General features: G+C 42.8%; 1 protein-coding gene across 8 annotated transcripts in view; it reads right to left on the bottom strand.

Moving 5' to 3' along the window:
- FOXN3 (forkhead box N3) overlaps window positions 1-15,985 on the bottom strand; it is a 318,212-nt gene that overhangs the window by 116,316 nt on the left and 185,911 nt on the right. The window lies entirely within an intron of this gene.

Here is a 15,985-nt window from a genome sequence, read left to right as displayed (position 1 = left end):
AGCAGTGCATGCAGCCACCGCCACACTGATCCCACAGGCAGAAGGAGGAGGAGAGCTGGTGCATGGGTAGGAGGTGGCAATGATTCTGGTTCGGGGGGGGGGGGGGAAGAGGAGGGGAAGAGAGATCAGGTCATAAAATGACTCAACCCTCTTGGGCTTGGGTCTGGGTTGGGCCTAAAAAATTTGGCCTGAGCAGACCTCTAGTCAGCACAACTGACTGACTTTCATGGGAGTTCTGGCAGACTAAGGGCTGCAGACTGGCACATTAAGAGTCTAAGCATAATTTTAGCTTTGAAATATAGGGCTCTAGTGTTTCCTCCAATCTCAGAATTGAAGGACAAAACAAGAATCTGGTGGATGGGGTGAGTTAAGATCATCTCTGTAATATGTTGATACCCATAGAAGGAGCCCCACAAGGTTCAAGTGCAACTCTTGCATTACACCTCCAGACTCCCTGTACATCTCTAGGCAGGTAGGCTGAGGCCGAAATTGCAAACATTTAAAAACCCACCCAACAACCCCCCCCCCTTACTTTCTCCTTCCATCGTATGGAACCCTAACACGGAGAGCTTCAGGCAGTAAGGAGAAGCCCCTGAAACTACAGCTCCCGCAGGAGCTTCACTGATAGTGAACCCCAAGGAGCCACTGCAGAGGCAAAGATCTGGGGAGCAGCTGCTTTAAAAAGGCAACACCAATGCTTTTGTGCAGGTAAGCCCTACTCCCCCATACTTAACCACCCCTGCCCTCCTCCCCTCAAAGGAAAACTAGGAAACTCCACAGGAGGAATTTCTTCTCTCTATCCCCATTCTCCAGTCTAGGAATAGATTGGAGAAAAAGTCAGTGTGTTTGAGTTGACACTGAAAGGAAAAAAAAGGGCAGTACACGTATTACAGCAGCTGTCCACAATGGCACAAATGTGCTAGTAATGGCAATAGTGTAAGTTCTTGTGCAGAAAAGGTTTTTAGTTCCATACCCTGGAAGTCAGTTAGCTGAGTCTGAAGACACAGTGGTCAAACTGCAGGAGCCCTTTCTTCACTTGTGGTTTAGCACCAATTCAGCTATGTGCTTGGTAGCTCCTGCTGAAGATGGGTCAGAACTTTTTCTCCAAGTCTCCCAGGAACCAGCACATCAGGCTAAGAGTTAGTAGACTGCTTACCTCTTTCATTCTCAGTTAAACTAACCGTTAAACAAACAGGGTTTAGGTTTATACACCAGATTTTTTTACACCAAATCCACAATGGCCAACAACACATGCCTGTCAAAAAAAAAGCACCTGTGTTTATAGAAGGGGCACCATCCAACCTGTTTGTACCCTCAAGTTTATACAGCTCTTGTCTTGCAGTTGCAAGAGTGGGGGGACAAAATCCAGCAGTTTCCTCACTCCCCCTCATCTCCAAGCAGACACACGGACAGGTTGATCAGATTCTACAGCAGCTGGACCTAAAATGCCTTACTGAGTCCAGCTGTTTAACTGCTACTGTAATTCAGTCTGGAGCTGAAAGGTATCAGAGCATAGTACAGTCTGTTGTAACAACTGCCCTTACCCTGGCAGAATTAAGAAAGAAGATGTGGCTTTCTGTCAATGGTCCTTATGTAGATTCTGATCACCAACCGTCACTGGGTACTTTCACCACTGGGGGCCTCCCCCTGGCTGCTCCAGGGATTAGCTCCTTCCAGGTCTGACGCCCCATTCTGTTGCTTGTTCGCCTCCCCGCTGCCCAGTTCTCCCTCTCTGGGCCGTGGGGTGTTCTCTCTGCGTGGCTTGGCTGCTCTCTCTTCATGGCTTGGCCCTCCAGCCAGGTCACGCACAGCAGCATTTTATAGAAACACTTCAACATTATACTTACAAGCAAAATCTGAAAAACAAACTCCCTGCTCCTGCAGCTTTGTTTGTTGTTAATTCCCTTAAGTTTAGACAATGATCTAACTTTAATTACTTGTTTTATTTATTTTGTCATCTCCTGAGAAAACTGGTTTTGCTTATCTTTCATATGCAAAGCAACTAACCAAAGGGACACTTTCATACAGACTAAGTAGCAATTAAGAGAGACCTAAAATACTAGATTTAATGAACTGCTATGAATTTTGCTTGTGATTAGGCAGCTGGTAGGGGGGGAAACACCAAAAACACACACACTTTCAGGAAAGAGATATATAAATAAAGGTAATTTTTGTTGTTGTTCACATTTTTGTTCTATTTGCTAATCCAGATTAAATCCAAGGTTAAAAAAAAAACAAAAAACCCCCTAAATTCACTACTACAACTAAAAGAAAACTAACACTAGAAATACTGTCATTTACTCTTCACAGAAGCGTTCATCCAGGACTAACTCCAGCCAGTAACTCCTTGGCCTAATGGACAGTTTAAAATATCACCATACATTTTAGCAACTTTGTCTGTACTGGACAATCAGTTTTTGCTAGTTCCCTGGGTGGCCACTTCCAGGTTTGATTCCCTCCCCCTCCCCGCCCCCAACAATTTAGGCATATAAAGTAATAGATTTTTTTTTAAGGGACAAGAGAGACCATTACACAGGCCACTGAAACTCACCCAATAATTTCTGCAACAGGCCAATAACTTCTGTTTGAACGATAGCCTATCTTCTAGAAAGCGCTCCAACTCTAACTCAAAGTGAACGGTGTATGTCAACAAAAACTAAACTTACTTTCATAGAGACAATCATCATATATCCAGAACCCACCAATAAATTAAATGGGTTTAATATGCAGAACAACTGGAGGTAGTGATCAGATTTGTTTGTAGCTTTAGCCAGTAAAGTGGTATCTTGTGGATTTGATCCCAAATGCTAAGCCAGGGGTCGGCAACCTTTCAGAAGTGGTGTGCCGAGTCTTCATTTATTCACTCTAATTTAAGGTTTCGTGTGCCGGCAATACATTTTAATGTTTTTAGAAGGTCTCTCTCTATAAGTCTTAATATTATTGTTGTATTTAAAGTAAATAAGGTTTTTAAAATATTTAAGAAGCTTCATTTAAAATAAAATTAAAATGCCGATCTTATCAGTTTAGTGTGATCCCTTTCCTTGCTGAATTTTCCAATGTGCGCCACAGCAGGGAGTGGCTGAGGCCAGAGCAGAGCCCCGGGCTGGCTGCTGGTACCCCAGGCCAGCAGTGGGCTGAGCGGGGCTGGAAGTCTGGATACCAGCTGGCGGGGGGCAGGGGCTGGGGATGTGGATGGTGCAGGAGTCAGGGCTGGGAGCATGGGGGTGTAGGAGTCAGGGTTGGGTGGCGTGAGGGGTTCAGGGCAGGAGGTTGGGGGGTTTAGGGGGAAGTCCCGGGGGGACGGGGACTTGGGGCTGGCCTGGGACAGTCCCAGTTGTGGCCGGGTTACCTGGATGGGTCCCTGCCCCATGCTGTTCCTGTTTCTGCCAAGGGAGCTGTGGGCCAGCTGTGTGAGGGCACTGCATCTGCAGGCAAATGGGGGGCGGCGGAAGAAGACCAGGGGAGCGGCCAACGGGGGGGCGGGGGGGGGAGTCCGGCTCTTTGGCGGCGGGTCCCTCACTGAGGGAAGGACCAGCCGCCGAAGTGGCGGCGGTAGAGCTGCCGCAGATTGCGGCTTTTTTTTTTTCTGCACTGGGCGGCAAAAACGCTGGAGCCGGCCCTGCAGAAGACCCTCTGGCCTGCCACTCCCTTCCCCCAGGGGCTGCAGGGACGGCACGCCCAGCCACAGTGGTGAGAGAGTGGCAGCAGGACAGGCTGGGACGCGGACACCTCCACCGCGCCTCCCGCCGGCCCCTTTCACTTGCCTGACTGCCTGCTGCTTCGGCCACCAGCACCAGCCTGCAGGAGAGTTCCGGCAGCCAGCAGCCCCCCAAGCTGGGAGTGCGTCATGCGCTGCGCCCCAGCATCGGCCGGCTCTGGGTTCTGGCTGGGTTTCCACTCCGGCTGCTGGCCCCTTGCCAGCCGGGGTCTCAGCTGCTGGCCTGCTCAGCCCACTGCCAGCCTGCGGTTCTGTTCACCCAGGCTGGTGGAGGGTTGAGTGGGGCCGGCGGCTGGGACCTCGGCGTGCCATTAAAAATCAGCTCGCGTGCCACCGTGTGCTAAGCTAACCAATAAATGCTGGCTACTCAGTTGCTTTGTCAGAGTGCAAAAGCGTAATTTAGGGCAATTGTCCCCTTTTATGAATAAACTCTATGTAGCAATCTTAAAGGTTCCCAAACAAATGATGTTTTACATGTGGGGCGAGGCGGGGGGGTGGAGTGGGGACAAAAACCAAACCAAACCGAAAATTACCATCACATTGCAGCAAGCCTACCAACAGGTATTTACATTTTTTATTAGAGAGAAGAATGGGCTGTGACACGTTGAAAATTTTAAGGCTAGTCCTAACTAGTTAAGATACATAATTCAGGAGTACATCTAAGTGTAAAAAGGAGGTTTTGGTGATTTAAAAAAATGGACCGGATAATGGTTGAACCAGAAGAGGAAAAGAAAAAAACCTCTTATGAAATTTCCTCTATACCTCTGCTTGAGTAGACCAGGCCGTTAAAGTGGAGAAAGTAGTGTAAATTAAAAGTTCTGTAGCAATAGGGTTTCTTTAACTTCCCCTAGGAAAAAAATATATTCATAGTCTAACAGTTCTCACTATTAGGAGCAAAGCCAGAAGAATTATTCACTACAAAAGGCTTATTCAAATTTAGCCTCTTTCTCTGTTCACAGATTATCCATGAACAAAGTGAGTTTTACTAATTTGTTTGCTAATCAAATGGGTTATGCAAACATACTTCAGCCTATGGGTTTCTTGTAAACTATTCACCATGACTACAGCTTCAAATATTTGCTGTTTTGCACTGTACGTAAGTCACTTTCACCACACAGTAAAATTTTTGCTCTCTACTCACAAAAGGCAGCTTTTTAGATGGCCACATGAACATATCTGGCACAAACATTCAGGTGAAGACATATTGCACAAGTATTCTTGTAAAATGTTCTCGGGAACAAATGTTTGCTCAGCAGAATGTTCATGGAAAGCCAATAAAAGGGAACACCGGTAACAGAGAACAAAGGAATATAGGAACATAAGAATATCCAGACTGGATCAGACCAGTCCATATACTCCAGTATCCTGTCTCTCAGTGGCTGGCACCAGGTGGTTCAGAGGAAGGCATAAAACCCCCACCATAGTTAGACATGGGCTAATCCAGGGGTTCTCACAAAAAAAAAAAAAAATTGGTGGCCTCAGAGTGCAGCCACAAACTCTTGCTGGTGGCTGCTCTGACACTTTTTCCTAACATACTTAATTAACTTTAGGAAAAACAAATAAATATACACATCCAAATCACTGCAATTTATATAAGTATTTTTGTTTGTTTTTTGTTTAGTAGACTCAATTAAAAATAATGCACACTTATCTCTATTCTTTACTAGACCTAAACAGCATAGTTTAACTTCTATATTTGGGGGGATTTAACCAGAGCCGAACAGTCCAGTGGTCGGGGGGGTGCTGTGGTCAAGAGGCAAGGAGCAAAGAGGGCCTAGGGTGTGAGGCTGCAGAAGGGAGGTTGGAGCACTGGGGTGGGGGAAGGCAGTGGGGCTGAGGCAATGAAGGGGTGCGTGGGGAGTCCCACCCTAAGGCTGAAGCTTGAAGCCCCACAACTGGAGCCCAACGCCCCACCATTGAAACCCAAGACCAGGCCCCACCACCCCCTGGAAGGTGGATTGGGAACCCACCAGCCACCTGCATTCCTCTGGTGTTGTGCTCCATGTGTCTCCAGAGGCGGGGCAGAGTGCCAACCCCTGCGGACAGCACCAGCAAACACCATAGCAGTGCATCCAGGAGCAACAGGGAGGGAAGGGGCTGCTGCTTTTCCCCATCCCCGCCACAATCACCGCGCAGAGCGCTGTCGTGGCTGCAAAAAAAACGTGCTGGGCTAATCTGCCCCCATTTTAGGTCACATCCTAATCTCTAATATTTAGCGATCTTGTCTCAATCCTGAAGTATGAGGTTTAGTATTCCTTCCAAAATGTGTCAGTAGTAACTACTACAATTCTGGATATTCTGTAGTTTATCCATACCAAGACAAAATGCCTTTTCCAATCTTGCTAATTTCTTGGCCTCAATAATTCCCAGTGGCAGCTAATTCCACAGTCTTAGGACACACATGGCACAGAAAAGTTCAGTTTTGAATTGTCCACCTTTAATTTTATTCAAAAAATATCATCAGACTTTTATAAAGCACTTATCAGGCCATGTGGACAACCCTCCTCCCACCACCATTTTTCTTCAAAACAAAATTCTGGCAAAATCAACACAATTTTGCAACACTTTTTTTTATTTCAATGGAAAGTGATTCCATCACAGTTTTTCCAACCAGCCATAATTGTGAAATATAGAAGGGCCATCTTAATGGTTATATGATGCATCTATTAGTATTGTCTGTATTTCTATAAAAAGGTCTCTAGAAGCCTCACTCATGGACCAGGACCCCACTGTGCTAGCTGCTGTACAAAGACCTTCCAGCCACCATAGGGAAAACAATTATTCACCCTAAAGAATGGATAAGATACAGACGCAGATACCACTATGATGAAGGACTTTATAAAAACCCTTACAGAGACAATCAGTAATAATTTAATTACAACCTACTTTCTTCAAATTTAGCTTACGCACAAGTTTCTAAGGAAATTTCGCTAAGAGAAAAGCCACTCTTGAGCTACTCAGACAAAATCATCAGACAACTAAAATCCAAATAAGGATAAAAAACAAACAAACCAAAAAAACCCACTCTCTGCAACTTGAGAAAGTCTGGACCATTTTTCAAAAATTGCAGAATGGATTCTTTTTGGTCTTAAGAGTACACTTGGCACTTGCCATGCCAAACCAAGTTCTGCTAGACGAAAGCATACAGAAGGCTAAAGACAGAGCTTGTAATGCAGAGGTTCTCAAACTGGGGGGTCAGGACCGCTCAGGGGGTCATGAGGTTTTTACATGGGAGTCATGAGCGGTCAGCCTCCATCCCAAACCCTGCTTTGCCTCCAGCATTTATAATGGTGTTAAATATATAAAAAAGTTATTTTAATTTATAAGGGGGGTCGGACTCTGAGGCTTGCTATGTGAAAGGGGTCACCAGTACAAACGTTTGAGAACAACTGTTGTAATGGATTCTGTTTTCAACCCTAATTATGGACAGACTACCATCTACGCGTAATGTTCAGTAGCCAGACCCATTGTAATATTTACAATGTAAAGACTCTCGAGTATTGAGGTGACTGTCTTACTTTAGTCAAACACTGAACACAGAGGGCCATTAGAGCTTCAGAACCAATGTATAGAATTGTCATCCTAGGGAGCAAGGATATATTTTATTGCACCAAATGGTTATTCACATATTTGAAGTTTCCAGTGCTTCTAAAGGGCTCCTTGTAATGTGTAAAAGGGAGAAGTGGGTCTACATGTTTTATAAACTTTTTCTACCTAGAAATACTTGATGTACCTTTCTTTAAAAACTTTTATATATTAAAATACAAACATTTAGATAAAGAGGAATACTGTACTACAACAATACCTAAATTTTACAAGAAAACAAACCTCCCAGACTGGTATTCTCACTTTTTAAGCTTTTCAGAATAGTCGGAGCTATATTTATTCCAAATAAGCCTTAAAGATTAAGGCTATGCTAAGAATAAATGAAATTTAACTCCATGGCTGCAACTAACAAATCTGAAGGAAAGCTATTTTGATGGATCTTCTGCTTGGAAAAGTATTGCTAGGACAACAAAGTATTTGTTATAAGAAGACTATAAATGGAAGGGTGACAAAAAGCCCCAGCATAGTGCAAAGAGAAGTTAGTTAACTGACTGAAGGATCTAATGGATCTACGTAGATGTTTACCTCTTGTACATACTGTTGTTCAAATTCAGACCTGATGGAAGTAGGCTTATTTCCCATGGAAGTGGCCGGGTCAAATTCAGCAGTAACATCACTTGTAGCGTGGGTCAGTCATAAAATAGGTGTCGGTGGTAAATTTGCATGGCCTACACCAATTTCTCATTTGGTTGATGTGAAAAACAAACAAGTACAACTTACATTCTCCAAGGCATGAGAGCACAGAGCAGAAGAAAGCAACTATAAGGTGTAATAGAGCAGTGGTTCTCAACCAGGGGTACGTGTACACCTGGGGATACACAGAGATCTTCCAGGGAGTACTTCAACTCATTGAGATAGTTGCCTAGTTTTATAATAGGCTACATAAAAAGCACTAGCGAAGTCAGTACAAACAAAAATTTCATACAGATAATGATTTGTTTATACTGCTCTATATGCTATACACTGAAATGTAAGTACAATATTTATATTCCAATTGATTTTATAATTATATGATAAAAATGAGAACGTAAGTAATTTGTCAGTAATAGTGTGCTGTGACATGTATATTTTTATGTCTGATTTTGTAAACAAGTAGTTCTTAAGTGAGATGAAACTTGGAGGTATGCAAGACAAATCAGACTCCTGAAAGGGGTACAGTAGTCTGGAAAGATTGAAAGTGACTCTAAGAGTAACCCTTCTGAGTTTGTTACAGTTGTTTTGGCAACATCCAAAGTTATTCTTCCATGATGCAGTGGTCACAGTCTAGGTATAAACTGTGCATATTAGCAATTGCTCTATTTTTCTTACTAGAGTTGTAATATTCAGCTATTATTATAGCAGTGCCCTGACATTCCCAAATCAGTCTCAGGGGCCCATTGTGCTAAGCACTATACATACATAAGATGTAGTAAACTCTTTGGGCAAGGGCAATCTTTCAATCTCAACAAGAAGAAGACAACAGGTAAGCGTATAATACTATTGGAGGTAGAGAGAGAAGACTGACAGCAATAGGAACACAAGGTTGCATGTATTTGCCTAGAGTGGAGACTTTATATAGTTTATTATTTTTAAGTTCAAATGAACTAGCAATATAAAGATACACTAACAGGCCACTAGCTGTTCACCACGGGGGCTCAAGTGATGTGGGTCTTGCTAGCTAATTATTTTATTAAAATCTACACATTCCAGGAACTGTATTCGTTTCTATATTAACATGCTCAATATAAGTTAAAACAAACTTTAGTTTTGTTATAAAAATTGGAAAATTAAGCATCTGTATATTTAGCACTCTGACCAGTTGCCACTTTGTTTTATCATCCAGCAACCAACAATATGTTGTATATTAAATGAAATAGTACCTGCTTTTACGAGTGAACGCTAGCATGCTGTGGTCAGTTTGTTCATTAAGTAAAGGAGAATATTGACACTAAATTATAATTATTTGCTGAGGAAAAACTTTAAACACAACACATGGCATCAAAAAAAATCCTGGCTTCTCTTAATCATATGCTTGTAATAGTCAACCTCTCCCCAAGTGGATATTAGACAATGCACTCCTTTCAGGCCGCACACCCCTCACTGAGTGTTTTTAATACAATGAGCTCCAAACATATTGTTAGTTGGAGTGAAAGTGATCCTTTGTGTACTTGGATTATTACTTGCAATTTGTAAAATACTTGCACTCAAAGCAAATTATTTGTTAAAATAGCAGTATTTGCAGAGCCAAGCCATTTTAATCAGAAACATCAATATTAAAAGACACCTACTGGAGGAGCGATTACAAATTCTAAAGTTGTTTGTTACATTTTCCAGAGAAGTAAATAGCAATAGGAGGAAAACAATTTTTGTTCAAAACAAAATACAAACACCACCACACAAAATTTTAAATTTCTCAGGTTCCTGATTAGTGCAGTTGAATTAAACACTTCATTCAAGGATATACTTTTGATAAATATACTAAAGTCAATGGGACTACTCAACACCTAAAGTCAAGCTTATGTATAAAAGTCTTTGCTGACTGAGGCTCCAATACCTGCTAAGTCAGCAGAGAGCAGTTCTGTAGGAAAGGTGGGGCGATTTTACATAATTATTTTTCACATCAGAATCTCTTTAAACAGATGAAGACTATCCATCAGTCATCGTACAGGTAGAGTGTGGGAGTGCAAAAACCTTGTTCGAAGTAACACAGTCTATCCGTATATTTGAAGAATTTTCCCCACTCCAGTCACGCAGCAGCTTAGAAGAGGATGCACCAACATTTGCCACCAATTTAGCAAATACAAATTAGCATGAGTCACTGGGCAGATTGTAATGAATTTTTTTTTAAGTTACTTCTTATCCCACAAGTCTTATACTCTGTTTTCTGTGATTACATAAACCTTATAGTGCTATATCCATCTCTTCTAAAAGGATAAATCTCATATTACAAAGAATCTTAACCTTTATTCTTTTTTATATAAAGAGTGTATTAGTTTTAGAAAAACATATTTAGTTAATAGCATTTTCCTCCCTATCTCCCCAGACTCCAAGAATAACTGAGAGTTGACCAGATACAACACACACAAGAAAAAAAAAAATCCACCGCAGATTTACTCAAGCATTAACAGTAGTAGTAATCACACCTATAGTTCACTACAGAGAACGAAGACAGAAGTAGCAACATACACAATGATGATGAAATATCAGAGCATTTACTTACAGAAGCTACTGTTAACAGAATTTGTGTCTATAAAAATATATTCAGGGTTGCTACTGACACAAAAACTTTAAATATATTAAAAGTTAACAGATTTTAAACCTTAGACTAAAGAAAACTCCCCAACACATAGGAGAGAATCATAGACTCATAGAAATGTAGGGCTGAAAGGGACCCTGGGATGTCATCAAGTTCAGCCCCTTGGGCTGAAACAGGACCAAATAAACCCAGACCATCTATGCCAGGTCTTTGTCCAACCTGTTCTTAAAAACCTCCAATGATGGGGATTCTACAACCTCCACTGGAATTATATTCCAGATTTTAAATGCTCTTATAGTTAGAAAGTTTGTCGTGGTATCTAACCCAACTCTTCCTCACTGCAGATTAAGACCATTACTTCTTGTCCTGACTTCAGTGGACACTGAGAATAATTGATCACTGCCCTCTTTATAACAGCCCTGAACATATTTGAAGACTTATCAGGTCCCCTCTTCAAGGGTTTTTTCCACTCTTTTTAACCTTTCCTCATAGGTCAGGTTTTCTATACCTTTTAGCGTTGTTGCTCTCCCTGGATTCTTTCCAATTTATCCACAGCTTTCCTGAACTGGATACAGTGTCCCAGCTGAGGCCTCATGAGTGCTGAGTACAGTGGGCATTTACCTCCTGTGTCTTACATATGACACTCCTGCTAACACATCTCAAAACATTAGCCTTTTTTGGACTGAGTTGTGCACTTGATTTTTGCTTCCTAAGTGTAGCACTTCGCACTTGTCTTTACTGAATTTAATCTTGTTGATTTGAGACCAATTCTTCAATTTGTCAAGATCATTTTTAATTCTAATCCTGTCTATCAAAGTGCTTGAAACCCCTCAGCTTGGTGTCTGCCACAAATTTTATAAGCGTACTCTCCACTCATTTATCCAAGTCATTAATGAAAACAGCAAACAGCACTAGACCCAGGACTGACCCCTGAAGGATCCCACTAGATTCGCCTTCCCAGTTTGATAGCCAACTATTGATAACTACTCTTTGAGCATAGTCTTTCAACCAGTCTTGCACCCACTTTATAGAAATTTCATCTAGACCATATTTCCTTAGTTTGCTTATGAAAATGTCATATAGGACTGCATCAAAAGCCTTAATAAAAATCAAGATACGTCAGGACTACTGCTTTCCCGCTATCCACTAAGCCAGTAACCCCGTCAAAGAAGGAAATTAGATTTCCTGCGGAGGCAGGAGGCAAGGGGCAGAAGCTTGGTCCTGCCGGTTCCCCTGCCTCTTCCCATAGTGTGCTGGGTTCCTGCCCCTCCTCCGCCTCTCCAGTCCCTCCTTTTCTGCTGGCTGGCTGATCAGCTGATGGCCCTTGCAAGGGAGGGGGTCGGGAAGGAGCAGAGTCAGCGTGCTTGCTGCTCCCAGCGGAGGCAGAGAAGAAGCGGAGGCAGGGCCTTGGGGAAGGGGGATGGTGGAATAGGGGCATATCCCCTCCAGCCCTCTGCCCTGATCCCCGCACATACCCCAGGCCCCTGCCCTGAGCCCTGTACCCCCTCATACACCCAGCCCTCTGCACGACTCCTTCACACTCCCCCACGACCCCAGCCCTGACTCTGGCACCCCCACACATACCCAGCCCCCCCCACCCTCTGCCCTGACATCTGCACCCCCCTCACATGTCCCCAGCCCTCTGCCCTGACTCTTGCACCCCCCCAACATACCCAGCCCCCACACCCCATGCACCCCCCACATCCCCACCCAGAGCACCAAAAGGGAGCTCCTGCACCCCCCCTCCCACATTCCCACCTGCACCCCTCACACCAAATGGGAGCTGCCCAGGTAAGTGCCCCACATCCAAACCTCCTGCCCCAACCTTGAGCCCCCACCCCCCTCATTCTAGCTCCTGGCCAGACCCTTCACCCCCAGCCCTGTGTTCAGTGCACTCCCACCCTCAGCTCAGTGCAGCGAGAGGAAGAGAATGGGCCAGAACCAGGGAGAAGGTAGGTACCCCACTGTATGTGGGCAGAGTCGGGACCCCAGACCGGCAGTGGGGTGAGCAGGTCCGGCAGCCGGGATCCCGGCTGGCAGGAGCCGGCGGATGGAACCCCTGAGCAGCAGTGGGCTGAGCCGCTCAGCCCACTGCCGGTCTGGGGTCCTGGCCGCCAGCCCCGTACAGCCTGCTGCCGGTCTGGGGTTCTGGCTGCCGGCCCCTTGCCAGCCAGGGTCCCGGCCGCAGGACCCGCTCAGCCCACTGCCAGCCTAGGTGAACAGAACCCCAGACCAGCAGTGGGCTGAGTGGGCCAGCGGCATAAGATCAACATTTTAATTTAATTTTAAATGATGCTTCTTAAACATTTTGAAAACCTTGTTTATTTTACAATACAACAATAGTTTAGTTATATAATATATAGACTTATAGAGAGAGACCTTCTAGAAAACATTAAAATGTATTACCGGCACGCAAAACCTTAAATTAAAGTAAATAAATGAAGACTCGGCACACCACTTCTGAAAGGCTGCCAACCCCTGCTCTGGAATCTGGTTTCCCTGCAATGGACAGACATTATAGCTGTTACCTGCATTAATGTCATCTGCATATATTGATGGGTGCACACCGTAACACTGGATCCAAAAAGCCCAAAACTTTATAGAAATTTGGCTTCAAACTTCATGGCTCAAGTCATTTTTCTCATCCTGAATGATATTATTTTAACACTGAGCCAATCATCTAACTGTGTGGGTTCACTTTATAGCTCCTGTACTAGGTAGTATTATGTACCATGACTTTAACACAGGACATTCTATTGCAAAACAAAGTCAGCTCTTAAAATGACTAGTTCTCTTTAGAAGAATATTTCACAGATTTATGTGGTGGTGAATAAGCTTCTGGCTGAAGATGTGTTATGATACATTCTCTCCACCCCAAGTATAGACAGTGAATCTCCCTGCTCTACTTGTCTCCAAGCCTCTTATGGAGATACCAAATGGTTTGTCATATATTTGTTCCTTTGCAACATCCAAAAGAGACAAGCAGTGGGTCAATTTGCCTCTGTGGGATCTTGCCAACTAACACTTATAAAACTTGTAATTCCTTCTATTAATCCACCCTCCACAAGGCATTTTAATATAGGTTAATTAAATCATTCCAGATGTATTTTATTAATTTCAGGCAGCATAATTTCTCTTTATTGTGGGCTGCAGTCACCCAAAGTTTATGGGCTGCCATGGAGCTTGGTCACATGTGGCCTTTGATAATTTTCCAAGGTGCCACTTTGGTCAAGTGATGTTGCAGGTGAGGACTCATACCTTTTTAAAAGATTTCTCACAAGCGTAAAGATTTATGCAAGATTTTCTCCCCCCTGCACATCTAAATGTTTTAGCTGTACACTGAATATTCAGACTTCATATACATACACAGCTAATGTAATGAACAATCTCCTATTTTGACTAGAATTATGTGATTACCAGTATATGGTTAAACTAATTCAGCATTCAGTGATGTCCCAGTTCAGCCTTGTATTGTCCTTAAATCATAATGCCATAACAAATTCACAATAGCAAGCATGGTAATAAATGTGGTAAACATTTTAAGAGACCGCAAAAAGATTAAGTTCTTCTTAAGCCTTGAGGTAGTTTAACTATTGAAGTACTTCACTGCTAAAAAGAACAATGAGAAGGTTTGGATATTTCAATGGGGGAAATGGGAGGTGAAACTCTTCTTTCTTTGAAAGGCTTTTACACTGTATTGAAGTACATTACTTGTTTATAATGCAGCCTTAGTAAGATGAAACCAGGAGAACCTAATGCTGTAGTAAAAGGGTCAACAGCACATGAACTGTAAAAGCTTAAAATTCATTGTTTTCAAAAGGAAAGAAAGTCTTCCTTTGAGTTGTTGGATCTTAACATACGGTAATATTATAATCCTTCTTCCTCCCCCCTCTCCCTCCCCCACACACCCATTTAGCATATCACTTGGAAATGATCCAGATATAAACTAACATCAACAGAAGAAATCACGCTCTCAAAGTAAATTCTAAAAGTGTTTCACTCACAGAACACACACACACACACACACACACACACACACACACGGCAGCTATACAGCCAAATTCTTGTGTATTGTCACAAAAAAAAGCACAAAGTCAAGGTGTGGAGCACAACTTTCTTGCCCTGATCCTGGTGCTGATCTGTATGTTTATTTAGCAGCAAGCTGTTTGTTACAGGTCAGAATGGCTTGTCTCAGACCCAAGTGACAGAAGAGCATTTACAGGTTTGCATAGTGTAGGGGGATCCTAACCACATTCCCTTTCTAATAATCACAGCCCAGTAACTGCTACCCTGTCAGCAAGCAAGGTGTGTGCTACACAAACCCTGGATTAGCTGTACACTAGTGCAGGATTACCTTTATGACTGTGGAGATTCTTTTATGAACAAGTTAGGACTTGTCTAAAGGAGGGGAAATTGCACTGGTGTAGCTACAGTAGCATAGTCACACCGGTGCAAATTTTCCTAATCTAGACAAGCTCTTAGTCGGCTCCAGCAGCCAACGTATACCAGTGGAGCAGCATAAAGCTGTCAACACACCTGAGGATCTGTCCCATAGATTTGAAGGGAAGACTGATTTTAATAAGACTTAGATATATATATTATGATTTCAATTATATTGAGGAGGGGGTCATACTGAAGTTCAAGAAAAACAATAACTTGAAACTGCAAATGTCTTATTTCTGAGAAAGTCTGCATTGGGGAGAACAAAACCTTTCTGGGAGTAGTGCTCTGCAAATTAATAATTAGCACTTTCTGAAAAACCTGTCAAACTATCCCAAACAGCATTCTCTGCCAATGGGATTAACATGAATCAACAAGCTCCCTCTGATTCTACAACTGCATTGGATGAAGAATTCTATGCGTTAAAATTTTACTTTTCCATAGAATCTTATTTAAATGTTTAACACGTCGGCATAGATTACCCTCTGTTTCTACTATTTACAAATACATTAATGAAGTCATTAGGCTTCTCAGGTCTATAAAGAAAGCTTATTTGAATATTTATTTAACTGCCATTCTAACATAACCATCCAAATTACTTATCTGTGAGTATACAGGATGGTGAATGCTTTTGATAAAAGGTCAAGGGGACACAGGAAAAGTGAAAAACCTCTTTCACTGTGAAGGTGGTATGGGAATGCATAACAGATACATACAGCTCCAATGTTAACCTTAAGTTACTCTAACAAGCACTGGGTCCTCCGCTTCAGTTTTACCATTTTTACTCCATTGCTTTAGAAAATCCCACATTATATTTGATCTCCTAAAGCTACATGACCTCAAGCTGTCAGCTCATATAACATGATTCTGTTGATTTATATGAAAACAGACAAAAACAGGTACAATGTCATTTTTTTAAAACAAAAGTTTTAAGCCAACTGTAGTTGCTATGTAGGGTTATGTTACCAAGGCAACAGCGTATATCT

This window comes from Mauremys mutica, chromosome 4, assembly GCF_020497125.1.
Source record: "Mauremys mutica isolate MM-2020 ecotype Southern chromosome 4, ASM2049712v1, whole genome shotgun sequence".
In the NCBI taxonomy this organism is placed as follows: Eukaryota; Metazoa; Chordata; order Testudines; family Geoemydidae; genus Mauremys; species Mauremys mutica.
This window is presented reverse-complemented; position numbering and strand designations above follow the sequence as displayed.